Source organism: Carcharodon carcharias, chromosome 5 (genome assembly GCF_017639515.1).
Source record: "Carcharodon carcharias isolate sCarCar2 chromosome 5, sCarCar2.pri, whole genome shotgun sequence".
Classification (NCBI taxonomy): domain Eukaryota; kingdom Metazoa; phylum Chordata; class Chondrichthyes; order Lamniformes; family Lamnidae; genus Carcharodon; species Carcharodon carcharias.
The window spans coordinates 34,292,043-34,303,039 of record NC_054471.1 but is presented as its reverse complement, the minus strand read 5'-3'; the positions used below and the strand labels follow the sequence as shown (position 1 = coordinate 34,303,039).

The following is a 10,997-nucleotide window of genomic DNA, read 5'->3' as shown; positions in this document are numbered from 1 at the left end:
AGCGTTTAATTACCTCTTTAATTGTAGCTCACAGCTGACTTAGAGGATTAATGCCATTTGTAGGCTGGCTGACTGTGCAAAATAGAAAGGTCACATTTTACTGTAGATTGAAGGCAGCAAAAGTCACCTGGAGATCAACTGGAGTAAATTGTTTCAGAAAATTTATAGAGCCAATGGTTAATCTCCAAAAAACACGCAAGCACTAGGCTCTCAGGAAGCTCCCTACGTGCAACGCGGACTCAATATAATTTCCAGGTTAATATCCCATGACATGGGCTGGGAAGTACCTTGCGGTCCACTCCTAGTGGCAGAAGCTTGACATACATGTCTGAATGTTGGTTCATTGTTGACGAGGATCCCCAGCAAATTTGGTGACGCGAACAACCTTGAAGCTCTTCGAGCGACCATGTGCTTCAGAGGCCAGTTTCAGTAGACTTGTGGGGCCAGATCCAATACCCCTGAGGCAGATCTGCTTCTTTATGCCTCTAGTAGGAACATGCGACAATTAATTTTCCTAAATTCCATGCACGCAGTTAGTTTCAAATTCTAAAAATAGAGGGCATATCCTGGAAAAGTATGTTGCCGTTCAAATGTAATCAAGTCATTTCTTTTCATCCTGATTTAAAAGAGTGCATTTTGATGTGCAGGTGTCTTTCATAACATCTCTTAAAATGTGTCAATTTTGAAATCCAGCTCTTCATTTTGTGATCGCTGAATTTTATATACATAATTTCATGGCGGAGAGATTTCTTTTTCTTAATAATTTATGTGAACTGTGTCTCTTTCTTCTCCAAAGCAGCTCTCCATTTCATTTCAGGAACGAAACCTGCAGCATGTTGCTTGCCCATCTGACAGATGTTGGAGCTTTTATCATCCTCGACCTTTCCAGAATGCCCATTTCAGATATGACACCAGTGCAATGTAGTGCACTGTAATAGATTCATTACCAAGCAACAGTTTTGGGACAATTTTCATTTACTCCTGCTTGGTGAATTGTAATGACTGAGTAAAATGTAAATGCATTTATGAGTTGGAACCTTTGGCACCTATTAAAACGAAGCCCGTCGATGGTAACAGGCACTCGGTTTGACTTACGTTGCCACCCGTAAGTGCATCTAAAAGCTTCAGATTTGGCATCAGGGCCTGCTTACAATGATACAAGCTAACTTGATACAGACCAGCGACACAAAGCTAAGACTTAGCCGTTTGGTACAGCTCAGTTCTATTATGCACAGCCCGCTTGCCAACTGAAGTATGAGGTGAAGCATGTTAATTGAACTATTTCATTGCAAGTAGGTAAATTGTGACTAAATATATTAGTGGCCTTTGCCATTGTGCTACTTGGGAAGTGCATCATTGACAGACCTGGAAAGGGAGGGTTAAACTACCTGCTTTTGTGTTTCCCTGTAGAGTGCTTCAAGTGGAAGCATTCATCGAAATATCAGGTGTGCAGGATTGCACACATTTATACAGGCCACCCGAGATTTCACCCAGTCTGTGAAACGTGCTGTTGGTTTGGGATGCTCTACACTAAAGGCGCAAAGTCTGGGTTGCAATCTTCAATGATTATTACTATGAGTTCTGCTGATGTGTACTGCTTAAAAGTAACAATCTCACCATATGGAGGAAAAACCTTTCTTAGAACACAGCAAGTGACTAGGATCTGGAATGCACCTCTGCCGTGAGATTCAATCGTGGCTTTGAAAAGGGAATTGGATAAGCACCTGAAGAGAGAAAGCATTACCTGAGCTGTGGGGAATGGGGAATGGCCCTGGCCAGACCACATTTAGACTATTGTGAGCAATTTTGGGCCCCATATCCAGAAAAGATATGCTGGCCCTGGAGAGGGTCCAGAGGAGGTTCACGAGAACGATCCCAGGAATGAAAGGCTTAACATATGAGGAACGTTTGACGACTCTGGGTCTATACTCGATGGAGTTTAGAAGGTTGAGCGGAGATCTGATTGAAACTCACAGAATACTGAAAGGCCTGGATAGAGTGGACGTGGGGAAGATGTTTCCATTAGTAGGAGAGACTAGGACACGAGAGTACAGCACAGTCTCAGAGTAAAGGGAAGACCTTTTAGAACAGAGATGAGGAAAAACTTCTTTAGCCAAAGAGTGGTGAATCTATGGAATTCATTGCCACAGAAGGCTGTGGAGGCCAGGTCATTGAGTGTATTTAAGATGGAGGTAGATAGGTTCTTGATTGGTAAGGGGATCAAAGGTTACGGGGAGAAGGTGGGAAAACGGGGTTGAGAAACTTATCAGCCATGATTGAATGGTAGAGCAGACTTGATGGGCCGAATGGCCTAATTTCTGCTCTTATGTCTTATGGTCTTATGGTCTTATGGGTGAAGGAGTGGGAGCAGCTGGGTTGCTTTTGCAGAGAGATGGCATGGAAATGATGGGCCAAATGGCCTCCTTCTGCACTTTAACCATTGTTATTTCTATTGTCACCTACCCATTGAGATTGGTCTCCAGTCAGCTTCACCTACTGCTTCAAAGTCTTGCTGGACGTCAAAATTAATACATTTTAAGAGATGTTATGAAGGACTCCAGCACTTCAAAATACACTCTTGTAAAGCAGATAAAAAGGAATAGCACATGGATGAGGTACTGGCACTTCATCTGCGCGGAATCGATACCAAGAGATTTCGAAAGCACAATTTTTGTTTCTTGGAGCTGTTGGTGATCGTTTGTCTTGGCGCTCCGAGAAAAAGAGGAATAATTTGATTACATTTGGACAGTGACATATTTTTCCAGAATATGCCCTCTATTTTTAGAATTTAAAAGCCCATTAATGATGAATGACTTTTTTAATGTGCAAATCGTAGAATAGAATCATAGCCTTTTGCCTTTACTATTCTCACGAAATTCAAAAATCAAATTTCATTTTAAGGAAAGGATGTGCATTTCTGTAGTGCCTTTCATCATCAGAGGAGGCCTCAAAGCCAGTGAATTACTTTTCACAGTTTGTAGAAAACCTGGCAGCTATTTTGCACATAACAAGCTCCGACAAGCAGTAATGGTCAGAGAATCTGTTTTCAGTGATTTTTAAAACCACTTCATGGGATGTGGATGTCGCTGGCTAGGCCAGCATTTAATTGCCCATTCCCAATTGCCCTTGAGAAGGTGATGGTGAGCTGCCTTCTTGAACCACTGCTGTCCATGTGGTGTAGGTATACCCACAGTGCCATAAGGGAGGGAATTCCAGGATTTTTACCTAGCAACAGTGAAGAAACGACAATATATTTCCAAGTCAGGATGGAGGGGAACATGCAGGTGGGTGGTGCTCCTATGCATCCGCTACCCTTGGAGAAGAAAAGAGTTGACGTTTCGAGTCCTCATGACCCTTCGACAGAACTTGAGTTCGAGTCCAAGAAAGAGTTGAAATATATGCTGGTTTAAGGTGTGTGTGTGGGGGGCGGAGAGAGAGAGAGAGAGAGGTGGAGTGGGGGTGTGGTTGTAGGGACAAACAAGCAGTGATAGAAGCAGATCATCAAAAGATGTCAACAACAATAGTACAAAAGAACACATAGGTGTTAAAGTTAAAGTTGGTGATATTATCTAAACGAATGTGCTAATTAAGAATGGATGGTAGTCGCAGATTTGGAAGGTACTGTCTGAGGGGGCCTGGGGAGTTTCTGTAGTGCATCTTGTAGATGGTACACACTGCTGCCACTGTGCGTCAGTGGTGGATTAGAGTGAATGGGGTGCCAATAAAGCGGGCTGCTTTGTCTTGGATGGTGTCAAGCTTCTCAAGTGTTGTTGGAGCTGCACTCATCCAGGCAAGTGGAGAGTATTCCATCACACTCCTGACTTGTGTCTTGTAAGTGGGAACAGGCTTTGGGGAGTCAGGAGGTGAGTTAATCAGTGCAGAATTCCCAGTCTCTGGTCTGCTCTTGTAGCCACAATATTTATATGGTTGGTCCATTTCACTTTCTGGTCAATGGTAAGTCCCCAGGATGTTGATAATGGGGTAATTCAGTGATAGTAATGCCATTGAATTTCAAGGGTAGATGGTTAGATTTTCTCTTGTTGGAGATGGTCATTGCCTGGCACTTATGTGGCATGAATGTTACTTGCCACCTATCAACCTGAGCCTGAATATTGTCCAGGGTCTTGCTGAATATGGGTACAGAGTGCTTCAGTATCTGAGGAGTCGCAAATGGTGCTGAACAATGTGGAACCTTCAGCGAGCATCCCCACTTCTGATCTTAAGAAGGAGGGAAAGTCATAGCCTAGGTTGGGCCGAGGACACTACCCTGAGGAACTCCTGCCATGATGTTCTGAGACAACCACAACCATCTTCCTTTGTGCTATATATGACTCTAAGCAGTGGAGGGTTTCCCTCCTGATTACATTACGCTCCTTGATGCTACATTCAGGCAAATGCTGCTTTGTTGTCAAGGCAGTCACTCTCACTTCAGTCTTGAGTTCAGTTCTTTTGTGCATGTTTGGATCAAGTCTTTAATGAGGGCAGCGTTTAAGTGGCCCTGGTGGAACCCAAACAGAGCATCAATGAGCAGGTTATTGCTGAGTAAATGCCACTTAATAGTACAATCGACAACACCTTCCATCACTTTGCTGATGATTGAGAGTAGGCTGATGGGACAGTAATTGGCCAGATTGGATTTGCCCAAGTTTTTTTGGACTGGTCATGCCTGGATAATTTTCCACATTGCCGGGTAGATGCCAGTGGTGTAGCTGTTCTGGAACAGCTTGGCTAGGCTCATGGCTAGCTCAGGAGCACAAGTCTTCAGTACTATTGAGGGAATGTTATCAGGGCCCATAGCCTTTGAACTATCCAGTGCCTTCAGCCATTTCTTGATATCACGTGGAGTGAATCGAATTGGCCGCAGACCGGACTCTGTGGTGCTGGGGACAAAGTTGAGGTTCATTCCATTGTCATCCGGAATGAACATCTGGCAGAACCTTTACCGCATATTTTACAGCTGAAGACAGATTTCTACACCCTTACCCTTCAGTAAGGTTTGGAGAGACAGAATTCCAGGACGCATGCTATTAATTTAAACTTACATAATACAGCAGTCCTATCGTTATAAATCACTGTGACTTCTGACTTACTGATTCATAACATCGTCTTGTATGCACCTGCATACAGTTTATATATGTATATTGATATATTTATTCTTCTCATGTAACTAGATTCAAGCTTTGAATTTAAGGTGAGATGTGGTTAGAGAATTTTCCCAAGAGTGCAATGGAATTGAAGTACCAGACTTGATTTTGATTAACCTACAAAGCAGTCTTTATTCTGAGGCATCTGTTAGGGATTGTCTGAAATGTACCTTGTTACTCTTTCCCTTTCTGATATGCTTTGACAGCAATGTTATTTGTTAAGATGTTCAGAGATCCTGGCTCGGGCACTGTCTAATGCTACATATTCTCCAGGGAAATTTGATTCTCATTCTGTACTCTGCTTATTCTGAAATGCCTCTGGGCCCCCCTTCCCAACACCCCCCCCCCAAAAAAAACTCATCTGCTAACCTTTCAAGCCTCATAGAGATTCAATCACATCAGTGTTTGAGAAAGCAGCATTTCTTTGAGAAATCAGGGAAGACAGAGGTTTAGAAGGCCACCTGCTGATTTCCAGAGACCAGATTGAATCCCAGCCCAGGCTGATGGGCTCAGAGCCACATTCTTCTGATGTTGTAAGAGTCCTTCATGAAATTCATTCATACACTGTTGGTTTGTCTACCATTGCTCACTGAGGTATCAGCTGCGACTTATTGGGAGAGCGCTCTTTTTCCTCTGACTCAGAAGGTCATGCGGTTAAGGCCCACTGCAGAGACTTGAGCACAGAATCCAAGCTGACACTCCAGTGCAGTACTGAGGGAGGGATACACTGTTGGAGGTGTCATCATGAGTACAAGGCGTTAAAGCACCTACTCTCTCAGGTGGATGTAAAAGATCCCACGACACTATTTCAAAGAAGAACAGGTAGTTCTCCCAGGCACTTTAGCCGACAAATATCACTCATCCAGCATCACAAATAAGTATGATTTGGTCGTTATCACATTGCTACTTGTGGGAGTTTGCTGCTTTAATTCCCCAGAGCACAACAGTGACTGCAATTCCAAATATGCTTCATTGGCTACAAAACACTATGGGCTGGATTTGGTCAGGCATCTGATGACAGCTTTACAGTTGGGGGGCTTATAAATTGTCATGGGCACCATGCCCACCCGTCCCTGTAATTTTACCAGCAGTGGTCAGTGTTGGGGGAGGTAGTGGAGGGCAGAGGGGTTGTGCATTGGATGGCTTGCCTACCCTTGGGCCGACTGAAGCCTTTAAGTAGCCAATTAGTATTTACTTAAGGACCGTGTCCTCCTGCCATTGGGATTTAACCAGTGGTGGGAGAGGCCCACACCAAGCATCCAGCTTTCCCTGCACAGACTGGTGGTGGGTAAGGGGGGGTTCCTCCTTAACATGCTAATAGGCCCAGTGGAGGATCCCCTCAGGTCTTCCCCTCCTCCACCCCAGTGTTCCCCCTCTACCTTTGGCCTGTCTATTTACCTCCACTCTGGCTTCAGCTCCTCAGCATCGGGGACTGGATACAGCCCCGGCAATGGGGGAAGTCAATCTCCCAACTTTTTCATTGGAGGGGTGGGGACTCTGGTGTCCCAGTAAATCCAACCATTTGGGATGTCCTCAGGTTATGGATGGTTGTCAGGAAGTTATAATAATTTTTGTTATGTTATTTAGAATTTATTATAAAGTGGAGTAATAGTGGGATCTGTGAATATGTATGTGTGTGTCTCTGTGTGTGTGGGACTTAATTTAATTAGAGGCAGCTGGTCTGAAGACTTTGATGTAAGTAGAGAAGCAAGGTTTGAAATTCTAAATAGGTAAACATGGGTGAAGTTTTAGAATGTGAGGTGTAAAGGGAACCTTTGCATTTTTAAATATACCAGACTAGCTTGAATTCAAAAGAGGGGGTGAAGTGTTTCACTGAGCCAGTTTAAGTTAAGAAACAGTGTGTTTATTTTTCCCAAAGATTACTGGTAAAATTGCCGCTATGGTAGATTTTTATTATTAGAGAGGTGAAATCCAAAGACATCGTGAAACAATGGGAATTCGCATTCAAAGGGGAAAATATGTATAAAGGAGAGAAGGCTGTGTACAAAGGAAAGCATTCTGAGATCTAACAAGTGTGAAAAGCCCCCAGCTTCTGTTCCCAACTGCCATCTGCAAGAACTGAAGTTAAGAAAACACTTTGAATTCAACTGTTCAGGGTATTGTGTTTTTACTGTTGCCTTAATGGAGGTATAACTGGGAGTTAGATTGATTAAGGGAGCTAGGAGTTGTCATAGTAGTAATTTGTAGGCCTATGTATGTTCTTAACAGTATTTCTTTTATTAATAAATGTTTAATTTAGTTTTGTAAAAACCCTCTAAGCCTCGGTGGCCTTTTTTTTAACTGAATTCAAAGTCCGCATCTGGAAATAAATACAAATTGCAAATAGTTGTGGCGGTTGTTTCAAGTTTCCCTCTGGGATTTGAGCAACTCAGCATTTACCGTCTGCTGTGCGATAACAATAGTGCAAGTCTTTCTTTTTCTGTCACTCCAGTTACAAGCATCACATTTACAAACTTTACAGGATTGGATTCTCTCCTAGTTTAATTCCACAAAGAGCTTTGGCTGGCTCTGGTTGTACAAAATATTCTTTTTACTCATATTTCATAACTTGCATAGTTAAAGAGGAACAGAAGAGAGACTTTTACAGGAGCATAATGTAGGGAAGTCTGAAGTTATGCACTTTTGCCATAAGAATAGAAAAGCAGAATATTTTTTAAAATGTGTGAAACTTGTAAGTTTGATGGTCAAAGAGACTTGGGTGTGTTCGTATAAGGAACACAGAAGGTTAGCAATAAAAACAGAAAATGCTGGGAAAACTCAGCAGGCCTAACAGCGTCTGGGGAGATCATGGCTGATCTTGGGTTTCACCTCCATTTTCCTACTTGCTCCCCATATCCCCTAATTCCCCAAGAGATCAAAATTCTGTCTATCCCAGCCTTAAATGTATTCAATGATGGAGCATCCATAACCCTCTGGGGTAGAGAATTCCAAAAGATTCACAATTCTTTGAGTGAAATAAATTTCTCCACATCTCAGTGCTAAACGATTGGCCTCTTATCCTGAGACTGTTTCCTCGTCTTTTGGACTCGCTAACCAGCAGAAAAAATCTCTGTGTCTACCCTATCTAGCACTTCTGAATTTTGTAAGTATCAGTAAGATTGCCTCTCATTCTTCTAAACTCTAGAGAATATAAGTCCAATTTCCTTAGCCTCTCATCAGAAGACAACCATCTCATCTCAAAGACCAATTTAGTGAACCTTTGCTGTATCACCTCCAATGCAAATATATCCTTTCTTAAATGTGGAGACCAAAATGGCACACAGTATTCCAGATATATTGCTGAAAAAAAGAGACAAGTTGAAGCTTTGCATCTTGTACTCATCAGGACACTTTGCAAGAATACCTATATAAGGGGAAAACAACAATCTATACTGTATGAGAAGAGAGTGCTGATTGGTTGGCAAGTGGACTCTGGTAGAGTCATTGCCATGGAGAATGCACCAGTGATAGTGACTGACTGTTAACTGCCAAGCATTGTTTGAAATTTAAACCAGGCAGTTTGACCCTAATTGTTCAAGGCATTGTGCTGAGGAATGAGTCAGCGAATGGCTGTCACTTATTTTGTTTTTCTGAAACAGGCGCAATGTGTGCATGTTCTTTCTGTCTGCAAAGAACAGGGCCCTGTGTATTGATATATGTAGCTTCGAGTACACACAAATGTACCACACTGTGAGCCCAACTGGCAATCTTAAATTGGTTGCCAACGTAATTCTTAGCACACCGAGGATAAATTAGCAAGTGTTGTCCAGTCGCGGAATCATATCTAATGTTGTACACTGTGTTTTGAGTTTTGCAAGCACGGGCTGGTTGGGTGCAGGTTTCACCTTGCCCTTTGTGAACAGCGGCTGCGATCTGCTGTTTGATACAATCCTAACACCTCTATTGACCAGTGAAAGTTGGCTTGCGGTAAATATGTGGATGATACATTTGCTATATTTAAATCTGCAGCTGCATGTAATAATTTCCTTACATGTCTTAATGGGCTCCTTCCTGCGCTCAAATTCACCTTTGAAATGGAGCAGTCAAATCGACTCCTTTCCCTTGACGTATTAGCTGAGAATTCTGCCAGGAGGTTTTCTACCACAGTCTACTGCAAGTCCATCTTCATTGGTCAAAATATGTGTTGGGATTCTTACAGTTGTACATGCTATAAGACTGGTCTTATTGGCAACCTTCCAAATAGCACCTGAGCCATTTACTCACCATACAAGCTTGATGCTGAAATAGGACACATCCTGCAGGACAATGGCTACCCTGATCAGATCAGTTCACACTGCATATCGCACAAACTCATGAACAGGCCTAAGGCTGTCACTTTTGGCCCTGACAAGTGCCCAGTCTGCTTCAGATTACCCTGAAAGGGCAAGGTATCTCAAATGTTTGAGCAATGGGTGTTTCACGCTGCTACTAAGCCTCAGCAACACGAGTGGTATTCGCCACTAACAGGATGCTGCCGTCAAGCCAAAAAGGCATTCTGCCTATCACACAAATGAGTAATGTGGTTTATGAATTTCAGTGCCAGTGTGATGCTAGGCATGTAGGCCATACATCCCAAAGACTGGCAGGTCATATCAAACAGCATGTCCCTTCTGCTTTGCAATGGGCAAGTTGCACACCATAGCCAATCAGCCTGTGCTTGCAAAACTCAAAACACAGTGTCCAACATTAGATGTGATTCTGCAATTGGATAGTGTTTGCTAAATAACCCTCAGTGTGCTAAGAATTACGCTGTCAACCAATTTAAGATTGTCAGTCGGGCAATGCATGTACTGAAAGCTACATGTATTAATACACAGGACCCTGTACTTCGCAGACAGAAAGAACATGTACACACAATGCACCTCTTTCAGCTAAACAAATAAGTGACAGCCATTCACTGATTCATTCCTCAAGGCAGTGACTTGACATATCAGGGTTAAGCTGCTTTGTTTAAATTTCAAGCAATGCTTGGCAGTTAACCATCAGTTACCATCACTGGTGCATTTCCCATTGCAACACCTCTACCAATCAGTGTCCACTTGCCAACCAATCAGCACTCTCCTCCCATACATATAAATTGTTGTTTTCCCCTTATATTGGTGTTCTTGTAAAGTGTCCTGATGAGTGCAAGATGAAATGCTTCAGCACGTCCCTTTTCTCAACAATATTCATGTTCTGATTTACCAAATGACTGTTCCAGATGTGGTCTCACCAAAACCCTGTGCAATCACAGCAACACTTAATTCTTCTACGGCAATTCCCTTCCAATTAAGGCCAACGTGCCATTTGCCTTCCTAATTGGCTTGCTGCACCTGCAGGCTAACCTTTTGTAAAAAAAACAAAATACTGTGGATGTTGGAAATCTGACACAAAAGCAAAAAATATTAGAAAAACTCAGCAGCTCTCTTCAGCTCTGAAGAAGAGTCATATGGACTCGAAACGTTAACTCTGATTTTTACTCTGCACAGATGCTGTTAGGTCTGCTGAGTTTTCCCAGAATTTTCTGTTTTAATTGCTAACCTTCTGCATTCCTTATACGAGCACACCCAAGTCTATTTGACCATCAAACTTACAAGTTTCACACAATTTAAAAAATATTCTACTTTCTATTCTTACGGCCAAAGTGCATGATTTCTCACTTCCCTATATTATACTTTCTCTGCCATCTTGTTGCCCTCTCGTTTAACATGTCTTTATCTCTTTGCAGTCTCTCTTCTCAGCTTACCTTCCCACCAAGCTTTGTATCAGTAAACCTTGACAGGCTACTCTCTGTCTCTTCATCTAAGTCATTAATATAGACTGTAAACAGCTGAGACCCCAGCACTGATCTTTATGCCACTCCACAACTCACTG

General features: G+C 42.6%; 1 pseudogene; it reads left to right on the top strand.

Moving 5' to 3' along the window:
• The first annotated feature begins 2,590 nt into the window (after nucleotides 1–2,590).
• Nucleotides 2,591–2,714, top strand: LOC121278545 (annotated as a pseudogene).
• The last annotated feature ends 8,283 nt before the right edge of the window (nucleotides 2,715–10,997 follow it).